The sequence below is a fragment of the Salarias fasciatus genome (assembly GCF_902148845.1).
Source record: "Salarias fasciatus chromosome 23 unlocalized genomic scaffold, fSalaFa1.1 super_scaffold_20, whole genome shotgun sequence".
Lineage (NCBI taxonomy): Eukaryota > Metazoa > Chordata > Actinopteri > Blenniiformes > Blenniidae > Salarias > Salarias fasciatus.
Window position 1 is genome coordinate 2228391 of NW_021941230.1, and position 17142 is coordinate 2245532.

Consider the following 17142-nt stretch of genomic DNA (forward strand, 5'->3'; position numbering starts at 1 on the left):
CCAGTGTCCAGACTGAAGGCTGTGGGTGGACTGTCCCCCAGTGTCCAGACTGAAGGCTGTGGGTGGACTGTCCCCCAGTGTCCAGACTGAAGGCTGTGGGTGGACTGTCCCCCAGTGTCCAGACTGAAGGCTGTGGGTGGACTGTCCCCCAGTGTCTGGACAGTGTTGTCCCCATGTCCGTCCACAGAGCTGTGGTCTCCCGTTGTCCTGGACTCCTCCAGCATCTCCACTGCTTCTCCTCTGTTGATCTGCAGCTGGTGAGCATCACTCCAGTCAGCAAAGCCGTCCTCTGCAGATCAATAAAGACTAATGTGGCGTATGCAGAGGGACTTTCCAGCTGTTTTAAAACAGCTGCATTAGAGTTAAAACAGCTTCACTCGTCCTCCGGTGCCTTTTGTATGTGAACTGATGTTGATCCAGATGTGGCTCCAGCTCCATATGAAGCTCCTGAATTAACAGTTTCTCCAGTGGTTTGAGAAGATGAGAGGTGAGAGCCGCTGGTCTGAAGTCATTGCTGACCTGGGTTCATGCTTCCTGAGAACCAGAATGAAGACGGATCTTCTCCAGAGCTCTGCTGCTGAATGACTGTCAGTGGAGAGCTGGAAGAGTTGATGCTGAGCTGGAGTGAGTTCCGCTGCTGAGATTTTACAGTCATACACTGACATAAAGCTTGGAGATGCTGGGGATTGATCCCAGGACCTCATACATGCTAAGCATGTGCTCTACCACTGAGCTACATCCCCTGTGTTTGTGCTACTGGATGTTTTCTTTAACTCAATCAACTCATAAAGTTACTGAGGAAAACTCTTGAGAAGCAGATCTTCCCCATTCACTGTCAAAGCTTTGATTGTGTTGTGTGTCTGGTTGCTGTAGGTGTGTGTTGTTGGAAGGCTCTGGGTTCACTGTTAACAATGGGAGTATTGGACATTCGTATGGACAGACCACCAAGCTGGACTGTTGTTCCTGTGAACTGTCATGAGAAAACTCTAAAAACTCTTTATAATGAGAAAACTACCTCATTTAAACACAAAATTAAAAAAAAAAAAGTATGCCTCAGAGACTAATGAGGAGAAGCCAACAGATGGTCACACAGGCTTGGTTGAATGATCAGCACAGCAAGCTGGGAGGAAGAGTGGCCATCAGCGATAAAGTAAGTGAAACAATGGTTCTGATTCATCTGGATTTTCAAGATTTTTTTTAGCAGCCGACTACAGGTGAACAGCCGGGCGAAAAGGCTTGTGATTAAAATGCAATTCAAATTCTTAATGTTTTCTGAATTAATCTAATCGTGATTAACTCATCAACACTGACAGCCTGAGTTCTGATACATGTGTGTTTACAACAGCTTTAGAGGAACATAATGGTTAGATAGATAGATAGATAGATAGATAGATAGATAGATAGATAGATGGATAGATAGATAGATAGACAGATAGCTGCTGGATCTCTCTGCTTCCACTAGAGGGAGACTGTAACTCAGTCAGAAGAGATGGAGGTGGAACAGTGTTGTGTCCAGTAATGTCTGCACACCCAGATCTGCATGCAGAAACCTGGAGAAGCTAATCTGGGTAGTCTGTGGAAACACACTGATCAGCAACAGTAAAAGTTCTGTTTCAGATGAAGCTCCAGTAAAATGAGAATTCTAATGCTGAGAAATCCAGGCTTTCACTGTGAACTCTGGGTGTTTAGTCGTTCCTGATAAACTCCACATAAAGTATGGTCTCATGGAGTTTCCACTGGTCCTGAAACCTGCAGCAGATCTCTGAGAGCAGGCAGAACTCAGCACAACACTGGAGGCTGAGGTGAGAAAACATGTTGAGAGTGTTCTAGAGCGTGAAGAACTTCAGTGTTCTTCAGGAGAACCTTCAAACTTTGGAGAGTAAAGTGTCCTGGTGTTTCCACCAGATAACAGTAAATGTCTGTCAATCCGTCCACAGTGAGGGTCGTCAACCCAGGATCCTGCTTCAAACTGTCTGGATCAGTAAAACAATCCTTTCTGACTGAGACCTCAGTTTCCTAACATTCTGCTCCGGGCTTCAACCCAGAAAGTTTGAACATAATCTGATATTGAAGGGATTTCACAGCAGAGGAGTTCTCTTTGTTGTTGTCGGCCATTGCTTCTTGCCTCCCGGAGCAAAGTTTCAGGCTGTGTTCCCACCAAAGGTATTTGGCTACACCTAACTGCCGTAGCAGCCCGTGGTGGAGCGACAGTGTGACACGATTTTCACGTTGGGTCGACCTACTTTTGGGTGGAGTCGGGGCCGCTTCGAAGAGGAGGTCCGAGGTCGACCCCGGCTCGATCTAGATGCAGTGAGAACACGGTCGCTCCCCGGGTCGAACCAACTTTCCTCGTTTGCCGCACTTTTGTCCGTGTGAGGCTTCCGCAATGCACGACACGTAACTCCATTGTGGGGACGTCATTTCCTGTTATTCTGAGCGTGCACATTGAGCATGGCGGAGAGCAACCGTGGGCAGACCTGGAGTTCCAGCCAAACAAGTGTTTTTCTGGACATCTGGGCCAAAAATTGAAAACTTGAAAAAGTCTGGTGCTCGCGGTGAAGAACGCAAGCACGTGACCGTAAAGTCAACGTGACGCCGTGACGCCCCCCACCACGTCATTTGAGTCAGAGCTCATCCCGCTCTGCCCTTTTGGTTCGATGGTGAGAACACGATTCAGTTATTTCCAGAAAGGGGTCCTGGCTCCACCCAAGTCGGTATGAACATGCACTCATGTGACGTCATGTTCCTAAACTTCATCCCCATGGAAGGTAAGTGGTTGTTAAACACAAGTTGTTCCAAGAAGGAGAACCTCCACCGTCCCTGGGTGGACTCGAACCACCAACCTTTCAGTTAACAGCCGACTGCGCTGACCGATTGGACCACAGAGACAGCTGACTGATAGAATAGGCGTGGCCCATTTTTCCAACTTAATAAACACTTTATAGAGTGGTGAGATGAGCTGAGCTCCAGAAACTGTAGATCCATCAGTGTTGGAGCTCAGAGATCTTCTGGGAAAGACTTTTCTCTCCAGTCATTTTGCTCCAACCAGCTTCCTGTTCCTCCAGACTGCAGCAGACTGAAGCACAGCAGAGATTTACATTTCCAGCTTCCACCCAGACCACAGCTGGGGGTCGAGGGTCACGCTCAGGGCTCAGCTGTGTGTTCCTCTGCAGATCTTTGATAATAAGTCCATGTGGAGTTACAGGAGAATCTCTTCCAAGTCCAGAGGGAATGATTTGGAAAACATTAGGTTTTTCTGCGCTGCACCGCAAGTCCTCACTGACTGAAACTTGCTACACGATGTCAGAGCTGTCGTGAGATTTCATCTTTCTGAATGATCACGATCAAATTGATAAGTGCCGAACTCGTCTTTCATATGGACGTACGACGGGCGTACGCCCATATACCGTCGTACTACCATTTGATAAATGAGGGCCACTGTTTCCAGGACTTGCTCTATTTTACATGACATTCAATTAAAGTAGTCTGGATCATCTGCTGCCACTGGTGATGATGGTGCCACCAACAATTTTGACTGACTTTCATAAAATGCTGTACTAGAGTAGGTTAACTGAACATCTGGAGTCCTGTAGCTTTGAAAGAAAGAGAAGTTTACCACAAACAACAAGTGACTCTAACAAGTGGTTTACTGCTGAAGCCCAATGTTCAAAACTGACATCATGTCAACAAATTAGCTTAATCATTGTCTTTTTCTGACATTGGTGTTGGACCCTAACTGTCATAACACATGTATTGTTCATGTTCAGGGTTGATTGTCTGATTGTAAAGCTGAGAAGGAACCAGTGGAAAAGGACTGATAGAGCTGTCCATGGTGCTGAAGGATCAACTGAATACAGCTGTGAGGGACTTGGTGAGAATGACACATTTAGGCATATAGATTCATCAGAACACACACACACACACACACACACACACACACACACACACACACACACACACACACACACACACACACACACACACATCTAATGTAAACGTCCCAACATGTTCCAGAGAGAACAGCACTCACACATTAACGTCTCAAACATCCTGATCATGATCTCAGCTCTCGGCGGGCAGCTGACCTCAACACCAAACTGTCCAGGTGGGAATAAAGTCCAACCTGTCTGTCAGGACAGGCCCAGCCCAGAGGACAATTACTAGATTGATTTATTTTTCATTTCTTGGGGTGAGACGAGACACTCAGCTCATGAGACGAGACACAGCATTGGGTTCACCATCATGAGATCAGACCAGATTTCCACTTTACTTTCAATAAAACTGAAACTACAAAATATTTGACTAGAAAACAGACTTTTAATTCAACAGTCGCTGAACAATAAAGGTGCATTTTGAAATGTTTTATAATTTGCATCCATGCATGGCCTCAGCATGAGCATGAACTTCTTTCCTCAAATGATTTTTTATTTTTATTAAAGTGCAAACACTAGAAGTAAAACTGTAACCAGAGTCCTCCTCTATCAGTGCAGAGAGCACAGAGCTCCTGTTAGTCACGGTGTTCAGGACTATTCTCTGACAGTTCTTACATATTGTCCTTGTCTTGCTTGTCACTCGGTTGCCGTTCATTATTTCCACTGGGACCCAAAAGGCTGCCACGAAAACTATTTAAAAGTTTTTGTGGCAAGAAAAGAACACAAAAAAAGAGTTCATTGCTGAATCTAAATGGCTAAATATCCCAGTGGTGACATGCAAGAAGCTGCTCAGTAGTCATAGGAAGAGTTTGATCACTGTAATAGTGAATGAAGGCTTTACTATTTATTATTGAGAAGAGTGTGAATAATTGTGGACATGACACTTTTTGTTAAATGCAGATAAAAACTCATAAACTGTTTTTCCACCACAGTGCTTCTTGTACATCATTTTATTAACTTTAGGAAGAAGTCTGTATCACTACTGGTCAATAAACGTAAGTCAGTCAGACAAGGCTCCACTTTCTGAGCCATGGAGAACAGGAACACTGTCAGCTCTGTCTCACTCATAAGTGAGTGATACGGAGACACCAAAGACTTTGCTGAGTATCCTGACGTGACAATACCTCCTTATTCTCTTCCAGTCTTCATTCAGGTAACGATCTGATAGCCCAGTATTAACCCATTTTAATACATTTTTACTGTAAACCTGATCTGCAGAGGGCCTCTAACCAGGGCCGGCGATTAGGCTGGGCATCTGGGGCACTTGCCCAGGGCGCTGAGCCATAGGGGGCGCCTGACACCGTGAGGGGCGCCGGCCAGGGTGCGACACTGTGACAGCCCGTTTGAGCAGCGCACTGCTTTGCTTCGCTCACCCTTGCCGCCTCCCCCCCCCGGGACGTCTGAGAAGCCGGCGCCGGCCCTGCCTCTAACTCTGTCCTCACCAGTGAGTCCTTTAGGACGTTACAGTTGAAAGTGAAGTCCTGTCAGCTCCCCATTGGAGGACTTCAGTTCCAGTGAAGCTGCTCGTATCTGACCATGAAACAAGCTGTTCTCTTGACTGTTTCTCTTAAATGAGCTGCATGAACTGTTCTTCTTTTCTTCTCATGTGACAGGACAGCCGATGTGATCTCAGAGACGTTCCCAGATGGGAGGCAGTCGATGCCTGACTCCACCGGATGATAACTGCTCTTTCTAACATGGAAATAGCAGAAATCCTGAGGCTGTGCTCCTGTCTGGATCCCATCAACAAGCTCCTCAGCAGGTACTCCTGGAACCCTGAGAAGACCAGCTGGCCAGGGCCTGCAGATCCTCTATCAAGACCAGCAGCTCTGCTCCAGGCCAGCAAGCAGTGAGAGGTGTCTGCCGAGAGTCTGCTTCTAATGTGTGTGTAGCTGTGTGTTCACGTGTAACTTACACCACTTGATGGTGTGTGTGTCTGCATCTAATACACTACTGATATAGACATCTGGGTGTGTTTGTACATGTGCCTGTAACATACAGGGGTGTGTTCTATGTGTATACTTTACACACACAGTGTGTGTTATGCCTTCCTGTCTGTTCTGTTCTTGTCTAAATGATGTGTGTCTCTGACAGGATTTGATGTTTCATCCATTCAACATATTTTATTCATTTTAGGTGTTAAATCAAAGTGTTATTGTGTTAAAATTGCATTTTGCAGCTTTAAAGCAAAGGCTAAAATCGCTGATAAGTGGTAACAAGTCAAAATAGTGTTGATTTGTCACTGAAAACAAACAACAAAAACACAACTCTTGTGGTGTAACAGCAACACAGCCAACCTTTGGGTGGAAGATTCCAGGTGCAAATCCTGGCAAGAGTGTGCAACTTGTTGTAATTTTTTGTAATCATAGAGGATTATCAATAATATTAATAATATTAATGGATTAATACAGCAATAAATATTTAACAGAAGAATAATAGAGGAATAAGTACTTTTTCTGAGCTACAGCGTCTGATGATGTATGATTTTATGCTGAATTTTCTCATTTTTTTCTCCTTTTCTCTTCCCCCCCTTCCCCTTTTTCCTTTTTTTTCTTTCCCCCACCGTAGCAGTCCCTTTTGCCCCATCCTTGGCCGAGATGGTAGAGCATCAGACTTTTAATCTGATGGGCCAGGGTTCAAGTCCCTGTTCAGGTGTAGTAAGGGGTGGTTAGTGTGTGGATACAGCAGAGGGACACAGTGCTGATTTGTGTGTGTCTGTGGCTTACACACACAAAGTTTGTGTCCTGGTGACATGCTGTTTTTTTCTCCTGATGATGCTGTTTTTCAAGAAGTCTCACAGGCTCTGTTGACATTGAGACAATCTTCCTCTGTGACTTCTTTGACTGCCATGAGTTGGATGTGATGTTCCTGACAGAGACGTGGCTGCTTGAAGGTGAACTGGTCCTCCTGATGGAACTCTGTCCCCAGAACTATAGCTTCTTCAGCTCTCCCAGCATGCCATTGGGCTCACTTGGGGCCCGTTTCTGTCTTTCTGGACTGTTTGAAGTTATTGAAGTCAAGTTTACCATCATTCAAGTCATCATGACTCATGTTTTCATTTCCTTTCGTCAGGATGTGGTCATTCGATGAACACTGTCCAGGCTGTCAGGAGTCTGGATCACCTGCCTGATTTATGACCATCAGTTGAGTCTTTTTGCTTCTTCAGTATGTGGGCTTGTTGGTCTAGGAGTATGATTCTCACTTCGGGTGTGAGAGGTCCCGGGTTCAATTCCCGGTTGAGCCCTTCAGTCGTTATTGCTCTGTTCTTCAAATGGTTTTCAGGTTTGTTCAGACAAAGTCTGTCCACCAGAGGAAAATCATGTGATTAGTTTGATATATTCCAGTTAAAAGTGAGGGTTACGACTGTGGAAACCCTCCTCAGATTCAGAGTGATGATCTGGTTGGTGGAGGAGCGACCGGCCCCCAGTGACGTGGAGGGAAACCCCGTAGCGTCAGCACAGGTTCATACTGCTGAACGAAGCCACATCTGGCTTTACCAACGTGACACAGCTGCTGAAGGAGCTCCGGCTCCATGCTGCTCACTCAAAGGAGGAAGAACCAGATGTTGGACTCTGCAGGCCAGGGGCCTCGTTGATCACGCACTGTGGAGGATCCACACTAAAAGTCTACCAGCACCAAAAGCAGAAACATCATCTGATTTATAAACCATGCAGGCTCTTTCCATTTATAAATCCCAGTCCAGCTGGAAGGCTGTGCAGGTGGATTCACCTCATATCACCCTCCACACACACACTTTCTACCAGGAATGGTCACAGTACCTCAGGAAGATTCTGACCTCAATAAGCTGCTGATCGCTGGAGATTTACTCTCAATCATGGCAGAGAAGACAAGGAGAACGGATTTCAACAACTTCAACACTGATTTGTTGAGGGAAATATGATTTTACCAGATGATTTTATTGCTTTGTATTCCAACATTTTACAGCTACTGTTTCCCTCTCTTTCTGGTTGCCTCGACCAGCTTGTGGCTTTTCACAGGAGTCGTCTGAAGGTTTTTTTCAGACATTGCTAAATGTTTTTGTTTAGTTTAACTTGGACTGGCTGACTCCATCTGTTATCAGGGCTTTGTATCAGTATCTGGTCTGAACCCCGACTGGGAGTTAGAGACACAGGGAGCATCTGTGAGCAACAGCTTTCTTGTCTGTTCTTCCACTCTCTGAGAGAATCCCTTTAAAACTGGGAGGACAAGAGAGGGGTCATTTGTCCCTTTCCATGTATCAGACAGCAGAGGAGTGATTTGACCCATAAGGTGATAAACAAGCTTTTGTTTTCTGAAAAGGCATGTGAATGGAGTATGTAAATGTACATGACGACCAGGGCTCAGACGGTGCCAGCAAGTCTACCCGTCTCTCCTGTATGTAAATGAGGCAATCACAGCTGCAGGCACGGACAATACAGAACAACATCAAGGAACGTCAGTGAGAGAGGATCTATACAAACCACTTTAGACACTTGTAGATTTCTCAGAAATTGTTTATGTCAACAACATAAGAATTTCCAGTTAGGGTTCTGTGCTCTTGCTGAAAGGATCTTCTGGGATGTTTAGAGCTCGTTGTTTTGAGATGGATTTTATCTCGCAACCACCAAGAGACACTCAGCCGCTATTCATGAGCTTGATGATATTGATATATATATATATAAGACATGCAACATGGAGATGTTGGGGATTGAACCCAGGACCACCTACATGCAAAGCAGGCGCTCTACCACTGAGCTACACCCCCTGTTCAGTATTTCCTTCACCTGTTCTGCTGGTTCTGACTTAACTGAATCTGCTCATGTAAGTCCAGGAGGAAAACTCCTGAGAAGCCTGTTGCTCTCTCACCAGGACAGTCTGGACTGTGGAGTGTGGCTGGTTGCTGGAGGTCAGTATTGATGGCAGTGGATTCAATGAGCACTGTCAAGACTGTCAGGAGTCTGGATCACCTGCCTGATTTATGACAATCAGTTCAGTCCTTTAGTTCCTTGAACATGTTGGCTCGTTGGTCTAGGAGAATGATTCTGGCTTCGGGTGTGAGAGGTCCCGGGTTCAATTCCCGGACGAGCCCATCCTCCTGGGATCAACCCCCAGCATTTCAAAGCTTTATGTGTATCATCAAGGACATTAATGGAGGCTGAGAATCTCTTGGTGGTTGTGAGATAGAATCCATCTCTGAGGCACCTGCCTGACCTGGCAAAAGCCATATTGACATGTGCAGCAACGAATTGCTTCACATGTCAATCTGGGATTTCACTTGGCAAATCTGTTCGGGGAAGGGAGGGACTTGCTGTAGAACTCGTTGCATTCATTGGACGGAAGGACACAGTGCACTCACCTAACCACGTTTGGTTTCAGCCAATCACCGCAAAGAAAAAACCTCTCGCTGATCGTTTTTCAACGACGCAATAGAGGATTCATCCAAAACAGATTTGTCGGGATATCCATTGTTTTCCCGCGCCATGCTAATATTATTAGCAGTCCGTCGCTTCCTGCTTCCGTCAAAGCTTGATGTCCCGCCCTAAACGACTTGATTGGTCTGACTGAAAAAAATCCGAGCGTGATTGGTCCGGCCGAAAAAAGTCTGATCCCGAACACATGAGGCTGGAGCGGTACAAGATGGATTCTCGTGGTGTGTGAGAACAAATACAGCGAGAATTCAGCTTGCTGGCAAGGTTAGATCCTACCAGCAAGATCGAACATCCACATGATGACATCTGCATTGAACTGTCATCAGGGAAGTTCTCCTCCATGGCAGTGAACTCTGGAGGAAACACAAACACCTGATGGGCCTCATGTAGAAATGGTGTTCCTCACTGAACAGGGGCAGATTCCACCAATGGTACATCAGGAAGGAGAGAGTTTTTAGGGAGCACCAAGACTTCCTGGCCCATAATGATGACTGGATAATAATCCCATTCAGATTCCATAGAGCAGCTCTGGGATCAATCTGCTGAACTGGCTCCAGTGTTTGACACACTAGCCTGCCAGAATCCAACCATCCTGGTCCATACAGGTCCTCACCAGTCTGGGCTTTCTGGAAACAAACTCTTTCCAGCAGGAATCACCTGTCAGCACCAACTGAAAAGGTTGAACAGCCACTGGGAAACACACCATCAAAACAATAATGGAATGGAATGCTGTTTATTGTCATCGCAACAAGTTACAGAAGTTACAAGTTACAATGAGATTACTGAAAATAATCGTCTATCTGTTGTGTTTGGAATGCGCCTGGAATGCGCGGGTGTGGAAACGATCACTCCAGTCAATGCGGAAGTGAATTAACCCCGCCCGCCAGGCATGATCTAGGCTGAAAGAACAAGCGCCCCTCGCCATCGGCCGATACCCCTCCGTTTGGAGTGTGCCTCTCGAGAATCTCCTTTTGGAGGGGTGACTGGCCCTCTTTGTTGGCCCTACCCCTCCGTCATAATGACAATTGGGACACTCCTACCCCTCCACGTGAACGCGCAAAACGAGGGGTAGGGCCAAGGGGAAGGGCTAAGGGGTGAAATGGGATTCAGCCTAAGTCTGAGAAGGACTGATGGAGCTGTCCATGGTGCTGAAGTATCAACTCCATCACGCACACAGATACACAGCATGTGTGTTTTTGGCTGATTAAAAAAAAAAGTGTTTGTGTTCTTCAATACAGGCGTAATACATGGACACACCATGAATCTAATTGCAGCATTCTTCCATTTCACGTCTGGGTATAAACCACACAATGAATCATTATCAGTCCACTGCAGTCCTTCTGTCTCTCCTACATCCCACTGAAACTTCTGACCAACATGAACCCCTGAACACAACACACACACTGAATTAATGCTATGGGATTAGGCCTAAGTGAAAAACCAAAGCGATTTAGATGTGATACACAGAGATAAGATATAGGAGCTAAATATGGCTAATTATGCAGTGTTAGGGTTATAAACTATTTTACCACAGTTCTATACAACAACATAATCAGAAATATAAAAAAGTCACGGGAAAGCCGTGCTGAGGGCTATTTCAAACTATTGGGAAAGATCAACAAAAGAGACACAAATCATCAATAAACAGCTAATGATTCGTCTGATTTGAGATCAGGCTGGGCTGGACAACTTCATTTGCTCCAATGATGTGGAGACATCAGATCTGAACAGCATTTGACTGCAAGTGGCTGCAGGACAATATTTACATCCAAGCAGGTCACTTCTCCCTGGAGTCCATTTGGAGGAACAACAAGGACACAGCTGGCAGACACATAAATATATACAAACCCACTGAATATATACAAATATATCAACACTGACTATTTGACCAGTATCTCAATAAAATGAGAAAAACTAACAGCAACCAGCAGAGCAACAGCTTTGTTGAGAAATCTGAAAGAATGAACTTTAAAAGGAAAAACTCCAGATCACATCCATAAAGCGAGTGGATTCTATGAAGATAAAGTGTAAAGTGTATGTATAAAGTGTATGTATATTTGTCTTTAGAGAAGCATTATGTAAATTACAATACAGAGATTTCTCCACTCTTCAGTTTTCTTGGATTTATTATTGTCTCATACACGTCAGTGAAAAAAGATATTTTCAAATACTAGCAGTTGAAAAGATACATATCCTCTAAATTCAAACAGATCATGTGTCTGCCACCTCCAACAAAACTTGAGGAAATAAAGGCAAAGGAAGAGGCCAATGGTCCAAATACTATGTCAGTGGATTACAGCACTGACTCAACATTAGATCAATGAAAAGCCTGGAGGATCTACAAGAAGACATTGATGGAACAGATTGGTGTGAAGCCTGTCTAAAGTCACCAGAACAAACAAGAAACACAAGATTTCATTGATGACAATAGAAATGTGTGGTGAGAACGTACAGAACTCCATTAAAGTCCAGTATGTCTGCTAACACCCTGGATGGATGGATTAAATGTACAAAGTGTCTCGTGGCACACCTGTGCCAGGTGTGTGTGCCTGACCTCTGAGGCACCGTGGGGCCGTCCTGACGCCTCATGCTTTTGTTTAGACATGAGGCAGGAAGAAAGCTATTCTTCTTTTTATAAACCAGCTGCTCTCAAAGAGTCTGAACTAAGACCTCACCTCATTAATCTGCCTCCTGTCGTGGTCACGGATCAATTGGACAATCGTCTGGTGTCTGGTCGCTACTGTGGGCCCCTCTGTACAGAGCTCTGGGGTGAAGAAATGTCTCACACTTCTGAAGAAGAAACCTTATTCCACGTACCTTTTTTGGTCTCACTCAGAGAAATAACACCACTCCACCGGAAGTTTAACATTTTCACATGATTTTTATTCACTCAATGGATTACAGGTTATAATTCAAAACTGATAAAAAGGTAAATTAGTAAAAAATGAAGAAATCAAAGAGAAATGATGTTGGGTTGGTTTTTCCTGTCTCACATCTCAGATATGTATTATTTGAATACTGTCAATTGAGGTGAGCGTTTTTTAGGTTTTGCTGCTCATAAGAATCTGTTATTAGCCTAAATTTGATGTCTGGCTGACATCAACCTCGGAGGTCAAATCTCTCCAGATTTCAGAAGCTTATCACCCAAAGAGCTCCGGGGGGTTCCCTGAGTGAGAGCGAGCTCCACCCACTGGAAAACAGGATCTACCAATACACTCCGGTTCCATGGACACGTCCTCTGATGCTGTGCACCTGTTTCATGACCAAGGAAACTGACTGCAGCCTCAGGTGTCAAAAAATAGAAAGAGAAGAGAGAAGGAAAAAACATTGTCAAAAAAAAAAAACACATGCATGCAGCCCATGTGAGATCAGCACGTGAGTTCTTCAGGCCCAGATCCAACCACTCAGGATGAAATACAAACTGGTGAGGTTCCATACGGTTCAACACCTGCTGCAAACCACATCCTGCCTCACCTTTGTGCTGAAACAGCTAAGTTTTGCAAAAGCTAAAAAGTTGGATTACAATCACAAAAATATCTGATCAGTTAAACACAGTCAGCAAGAGCAGGAGCAGATGATAATATGATTAAATGAGCAGACATGGTATGACTTAAAAACATAAAAGAAAACAAAGTCAAAGTGCAAAAAGAGAGATTAAAAAAAGGACATCCACCATGGTTCAGTATATGGAAAAACAACACTCTTTTTTTCACCTCGGTCCACAAAAGGAAAAGCAACCTCGTTCCATTGTCTGAGGGAACATGATCAGATCCATCATTTCTGAAAAAAGCTAATAAAAAAACATCTTGTCTTCACAGTAGGAAGGTTCAGTGGACAGCCTTCATCCCTCCACTGCACTCAACTCAATATCCGCCCGGTCTGCTGGTCTGCCCGTCTGCTTCCTGCTGGCCTGCAGAGACATGTTGACACACAGGAGTGAGGAGAGTTTGGCTCAACCCAGAGCTCCAGAGCATCAGCAGAGAGGTGAACAGTACCTTACAGTAGAACCACAGAGCAGCCTGCAGCAGCAGGAGAGACAGCGGCAGGACCACCGCTCTGATGATCACCCCTGTTGGATCTGAACACACAGAACAATCAGCCATCTGTCTGAGGACTGCTGGTAGTGAGACCATCAAGAGTCCTCCATCTGGGCTCCCTCTTGGTCTGGATCAGGTCTGGGCGGCGCTACAGAGACCAAACCCCTCCAGACATGTCTGTCCCTTCCATCTTCCTCCAGCTCTTCTGGTTGGACTCCAAGTCTCTCCCAGACCAAACCAGGGAGTCCTGGACCCCCCTCGGGGCCCCCTCCCAGTGGGACCTGCCTGCTAAACCTCTAAAGGGGGGGGACCAGGGGACATCCTGACCAGATGAACCTCCTCAACTGGCTCCATCGGTAAACAGAGAGCTTTGCTTTCCAGCTGAGCTCCTCTTCACCACAACAGTCCAGAACAGAGACTGAAGGACTGCAGCATCTATCCGGATCTGTGGACCATCTCTCCATCCCTGCTCCATCATTGCCCACACAATGCCCTGCACCCGAACATGAAGACCTCCACCCACGACATGAATCAGTCCGTCGCCCCATGATTCCCTCCACCTTTCTAGACAAAATTGACCTGAATCAGAAATGTAAAACCAAGACATTTTCTCTTGAGCATCATGTAAAGGAGCCTCGGCTTCTTCTTACCGAACACAGACAGAGACAGCAGGCGGCTCTCTGAGGAGAAGTTGTGTCCAAAGACATGGAGGTGATAAACACAACTGTAGTTTCCCCGGTGGGCGGGCTCTGCGGCAGGAAACAGGAAGTGTGAAGAGTGATTGACAGCCGGCTGGGTGGAGTTGTAGGAGGTGTTGGAGGAGGTGAAGGTGAGCTGGAAGAAGCCTCCTGGGTACTGTGGTTGGATGGAGCAGCTGATGGTGAAGGTGGAGCCCCAGATCACCTGGAGCCCCTGCTGCTGGGCCTCAGAGACCCCGAGCATGGAGGAGGAGGAGGACACGGAGATGACTGGAGGAAGCAGCAGGTCTGGAACATACACACACACACACACACACAAAGATTCTACAATTCTACAGTTCTACAATTTCATTTAGCAGATGCTTTTGTCCAAAGCGACGTACAACACAAGCAAGAATACAGACATAAGAAAAAAAGAAACCATTAGTAAATGCTTCAATTGCTTCAAGTGCAATTGGTCAAGGGAGTTGCCATCAAGTTCCAGAAGAGGAGCCACTGCCCCCCCCCCCCCCCCCCCCCCCCCCCCCCCCCCCCCCCCTTTTTTTTGTGTGTGTGTGTGTGTCAACTTAGTCAGTGGTACATAAGTGCTGGGTTTTAGAACACCTGACCTATTCTTCCCCGAACATGAGGTCGGATTAAGACCCGAGGTGTTCTCTGAACGATTGAGTCTTCAATTGTCTCTTGAAAGTAGAAAGAGACTCGGCGGAACGCACAGAGTTAGGTCGTTCGTTCCACCATTTGGGAACAACAGAGGAGAATAGTTTGGCAAGAGATTTAGAGCCGTGCTGGGCTGGAAGCACCAGACGTCTCTCACATGCGGAGCGAAGAGGGCATGAAGGAGAGTAGACCTGGATCAGGGAATCCAGGTAGGCCGGAGCCGTTCTTGTAAGCGATTTGTAAGCCAGGAGGAGAGATTTGAATTTGACCCTGGCTGCAACTGGAAGCCAATGAAGGGAGATGAACAGAGGAGTGACATGAGCTCTTTAGGGCTGGCTGAAGACCAGATGTGCTGCTGCATTCTGGATCATCTGTAGAGGTTTGACTGTACATGCAAGGAGACCCGCCAGAAGAGAGTTGCAGTAGCCAATGCGTGATATCACGAGAGCCTGAACCAGAAGCTGTGTGGCCAGTTGGGTCAGGAAGGGTCTGATCTTCCTGATGTTGTAGAGGGCATAATGACAAGACCGAGAAACTGAGGCCACATGAACTTTAAAGGTCAGCTGGTCATCAATCATGACACCCAGGTTTCTGGTTGAGTTAGTGGGCACAAGTAGGCTCGAGTGAAGTTGGACACTAATCTGAGGCTGGACAGATGGACAAGCTGGAAAGACCATGAGTTCAATCTTAGACAAATTTAGCTGAAGGTGGCATTCCTTCATCCAGGTGGAGATATCAGCCAGACATGCTGATATCCGAGCTGAGACTGTCATGTCGTCAGGTGGAAAAGAGAGGAAGAGCTGAGTGTCGTCAGCATAACAGTGGTAGGAGAAGCCATGGGAGCGAATCACTGCATCAAGTGAAGTGGTGTACAGAGAGAAGAGTAAGGGACCAAGCACAGACCCCTGAGGGACCCCTGTTGATAGGCCATGTGACCTTGACACCTCCCCTCGCCATGACACTCTGAAAGATCTGCCTGTGAGATAGGACTTGAACCACAACAGGACGGAACCTGAGATGCCAAGGTCAGAGAGTGAGGAGAGGAGGATTTGATGGTTTGCGGTGTCAAAGGCAGCAGACAAGTCCATCAGCAGTAGGACAGAGGACTGACCAGCAGCTCTTGCCAGCCGCAGAGATTCTGTGACTGAAAGGAGTGCAGTCTCGGTGGAATAGTCGCATCTGAAGCCTGACTGAAAAGGGTCAAGTAGGTTGTTGTTCCGAAGATGTTCACAGACTTGGTTAAATACTGAGCGCTCCAGTATTTTTTTTTTTATTTTTTTTTCCCTTGTCCTGTTCGGTAGCTGGGGCGTGCAATATTGTATGATTGTAGCCTTTTACTATCCGAACAGATTTTAATATTAGCAGCAGGATGAGACTGGGTCTCCTCCTGCTGCTGCCTTTATTTAAAGCTGGCATCCGGCATGGCTACCGGACAGGACCGGGACGGAAACGCTCAGAGAGCAGGGACAGAAAGAGAGAAAGATAAAGAGAGGGAGAACGGAAGGGAGGGGGGGGGGGGGGGGGGGGGGGGGGGGGCGGCACAACCTATGTACAAAGTCACAATACAAAACAGTGTTGTCGACGCACCACACGCAACCTACAACAATCCCAAACCCCCAATCTAGACAACACCAAAACAGAGCCGACAACCAACACAGAAAATTACAGAACCATACATACATTTTTTTTTTTTCCCCCTTTTTTTCCAAACCATATTAGTGAACAGACCAGGCCACAAAAATAAAAGGAGGTGTAGGGGAGGAGGGAAATGCAAGGACACCACAAACCGTATTTTTTTTTTTTTTTTTTTTTTTTTGAATATAGCTAGTCGTAACTAGTAGTAAACTAGGGGCGTGCATCAAGAGAGGTCTGCTACAGATCACCATTAGTCTAACCACCACAAGAAGACAAGGTAACCCAGTATGTAAAGAGTGATTAAAGATCAACGTGATCATGTGAATATGATGGTGACAGTGATGGTGATAGTGATCATGCATATATGACCTCTGACCTCTGAGAAGGCCAGAAGCAGGCCAGAGAGGCCCTCAGAGCCCAGACAGCCGGCGGACATCACAGAGCCCGGATCCAAGCCGCCCCCCCAGGCAGACGCCCACGCTCCAGTCCAGAAACGGGGCAGAGGAAAGCCCCGGCCGGGGACCCCGGCAGTCCCGGGGGCCCGGGCCCCGCGGAGCCACGACTGGCAGGAGCCGGTCCACCCCGGGCGCCGGACGCCCGGGGCGGGCAGGGCCGAGAGCCCAAGGCCCAAGAGCCCAGGAGCCAACCCCCCACCCAGGCGAAGGGCTATGACCCACCCGGGAGAACCAGCCCACACGGGCGGCTACCCACCCCGGGCCAGTACACCCCCCAGCGCTCCGGCCACGCACCCCGAGATCCAGGGCATCACCCCCCC

The 17142-nt window shown here is 46.7% G+C and overlaps 1 long non-coding RNA gene and 3 other non-coding genes across 4 annotated transcripts; all 4 read right to left on the minus strand.

Annotated features, from left to right (window-relative positions):
* Nucleotides 1–671: 671 nt before the first annotated feature.
* trnaa-agc (transfer RNA alanine (anticodon AGC)) lies at nt 672–743 on the minus strand. The gene has a single exon. It is a non-coding gene; the product is annotated as a tRNA-Ala (tRNA).
* A 2072-nt stretch (nt 744–2815) lies between these two features.
* Nucleotides 2816–2889, minus strand: trnan-guu (transfer RNA asparagine (anticodon GUU)). The gene has a single exon. It is a non-coding gene; the product is annotated as a tRNA-Asn (tRNA).
* Nucleotides 2890–8604: 5715 nt separating this feature from the next.
* Nucleotides 8605–8676, minus strand: trnaa-ugc (transfer RNA alanine (anticodon UGC)). The gene has a single exon. It is a non-coding gene; the product is annotated as a tRNA-Ala (tRNA).
* A 3677-nt stretch (nt 8677–12353) lies between these two features.
* Nucleotides 12354–14302, minus strand: LOC115384193 (uncharacterized). The gene is made up of 3 exons (XR_003930858.1): nt 14028–14302; nt 13336–13418; nt 12354–13250 (listed from the first exon to the last, which is right to left on the minus strand). It is a non-coding gene; the product is annotated as an uncharacterized LOC115384193 (long non-coding RNA).
* Between the last annotated feature and the right edge of the window lie 2840 nt (nt 14303–17142).